This window comes from Ixodes scapularis, unplaced genomic scaffold (assembly GCF_016920785.2).
Source record: "Ixodes scapularis isolate PalLabHiFi unplaced genomic scaffold, ASM1692078v2 PGA_scaffold2__306_contigs__length_199485367, whole genome shotgun sequence".
Lineage (NCBI taxonomy): Eukaryota > Metazoa > Arthropoda > Arachnida > Ixodida > Ixodidae > Ixodes > Ixodes scapularis.
In genome coordinates, this window is record NW_024609857.1 from 128,798,395 (window position 1) to 128,801,389 (window position 2,995).

The window sequence follows — 2,995 nt, forward strand, 5'->3', positions numbered from 1 at the left end:
GAAGTTTTGCGCATGCGTGTAGAAATCCTGTCGCTGTTCTCGCTTTGACTGTCAACCCCCGTCTGTCGTCTGCTATGCGCGCGCTGGCGGCCGCTCGTGCTACCGTCTGCTATGCGACTCATGTGCGCGCTGGCGGCCGCTCACGCTGTCGTCTCCTATGTGACTCATGTACGCGCTGGCGTCCGCTCGTGCTGTGGTCTTCTATGCGACTCCTGTATGCGCTGGAGCCGCTCACGCTGTTGTCTCCTATGCGACTCGTGTTCGCGCTGGCGTCCGCTCGTGTTGTCGTCTGCCGCACAACATTGCGTGCTCCGGCGGACACACGCGTTTTCTACGCGAGTTGTGTTTGCCCTGGACAGCTCGTCCTTATATGCTTGCATTATCCGGTTCACCGTTTTCAGCGGTCTTCCAGCCATGCTGGATATAGCTCTCTGAAAGTAGCCTCGGAGGGACAGCTCAACTGTGTTGATCCGTTGGTTGTCAGGAACTCTAGCCATCTTTCACTCAACTGAATGTTTCCCGGGCTCACCGTAGCTGGGGGGGGGGGGGGGGGGGGGGGGGGGGGCTTGTGGGGATCTTATTGTAGTTGAACGCTAAGCTTTGCAGATATTTTGTCTTTATTCCATTTGTTTGTTGTCGCTGTATCTCGACCCAATGAAAGAAGCCCGCTACTTATCACGTATTAAATGTGGGCATTGCGTTATCGCACAGGAAACTCGTGAATCATGTTAAGTTGTTTGTCTGAGTTGTGACGGAAATACGCGAGTCGCATAGCAGACGACAGCGCGAGCGGCCGCCGGCGCGCGCATAGCAGACGACAGACGGGGGTTGACAGTCAAAGCAAGAACAGCGACAGGATTTCTACACGCATGCGCAGAACTTCACAACGGCGCCGCAGGGCGTTGCCTCAGGTAGCGGCGACACGCGGAGGCGCGTTCACGCTCATATTGTTTCCGATAGTACGTAGGTACTGATTTGTGGAAATTGTTTGTTTGATGTTTCTTCGGTTACCACCGACTGAGTTTATTATTGCATTCGATGTTACTTATCGCATAGACTTGTTATTAGTTCGTTACCAGTGACTGACTGTTTTTCATTGTTGCATCTGTTGTTTAATTTCGCGTTGAATTTTGTTAATAGCACGTGAACTCTCGTAGCTGCCTGTACTGGTTTTGTGCTTTTCTCTCATTTTTTTCCCTTATCATATAGGATGTTAAGTGCCGTATGTGCTTGTGATTCATTTAATCGTGAATTATATTTATGTCTACAAGATAAATATAATTACTGCCATGTCCCGCATACAAGCGTTCTACGCTTAAGCGGGCTGGATTGTTTGCCGGTTTTTGATTGAAAACAAACTTTATCCTTATCCTTATCCTTATTCGTGGTAATTTACGGCGTGCTAAAGAACGCTACTACTTCAAGGTGTTCAAGGCAGCAGAGGGGTGTACGGACGTCACGTAGAAGGAGTTAAAATTCTCTTTTAAAGCGGAATCGTTAATCAATTTCAATGAATAAAATAGTGCGTAACGCTGTTGAACTAACCGAATGTTCTTGGGCGAACGCTTCTAGCCTGTATTTTGTGAATATTGGAAGCGGGATTGTTACTGTAAAGTATTGCGTTTTTGATGATAGAAACAGAAGCTCAATTTTTTTAGATCCGGTTGTAGAACCTGAGGTCATTAATGTAATTTTTCAACTTAAGAAAAGTGGAGCTTGTGACGTGGATGGCTTACAAATAAGGCCTGTTAATTATGTTGTTCGTTTATTAGCATCAGTGCTAATGCATATATTTAGTCTTTCTTTGATGACTGGTGTCAGTACTACACAAGAAGGTGAGTGTAAATGTTATAGGTAATTACATACCGATTTCTATATTGCCAGTATTTTCTAAAGCACTTGAAAAGGTACTTCATACACGTATAACTAATTTTTAAGCTAAGCATGAATTGATATGAGTTTGGTTTTATAAAGCATAAATCTACCGTGGCTGCACTACTCGTCCAGAAAGAATTCATCTTGAAATTTTTGAAGAAAAAAAAAAATGTTCTTGGAGCATTCATAGACTTCACAAAGGCTTTCGATTGACTCACTCATGAAATTTTACTAGCAAAGTTGGATACATATGGGATACGAGGGCATGCTTTGCAGTGAGCGAAGTCTTACTTACAGCATCGAATGCAATTAGTTTATATTGATGAATATTCGTCAAGTTCGAAGCGTATTCTTACTGGTGTTCCACAGGGATGTATAATATATCGTTTTCTTTTTAATATTTACGTTAATGATATTGTAAATATTAACTCTGGTGCAACATTTATCAGCTATGCCGACGACACTAGTTAGCTTTTTTTAGCTGAAAATGTCGATGTGCTATTTGACATGGCAAATCAGGCGTTTTCTGCATTAGCAACTTGGAGTGGTATTAATTCACAACAAATTAACGTAGAAAAAACAGAAGCAGTGCTTTTTCGCCCAAAACATAAGCTAGTAACAATTACAAGAGATATCATTTTGAACTTGTCACATAGAGATTGCTTTTGTGTGCGTGTGCGTGAAGGTGTGTATGTGTGTCTATATGCGCGCGTGCTTGTTATAGCCGGTGACAGGTCAAAAATAAGCGAACGCTGGAGAGGAGGTGACCTCCTCTCCAGCGTTTGCGTTGCTAAAGTGGGAAGAGTTGGGAGGCGCTTCCACCGTACAAGGCGACGAAGTACCTTGTACTGTCCGAAGTACCGTTTCAAAAGTTTTTCGTTGAGGCCGAGGCGACGAATGGGCATCCACACCCGCACCCTTTCTTCAGGCTAGAAGTGAACTTCCCGACGACGGAGGTTGTTGCGACAGCGTCGACACGCTGCTGGTCTTGAATCTGGAATTGGGTTAGCTGGCGGACTTCGGCCTGTTGAGCAACCACACTGGGTGTCGTCGCTCCAATCGCCAGCTGGCTCGTGGGGCAGCATCGCGTCCAGCATGGTCGTTACTTTCAGACCATGTA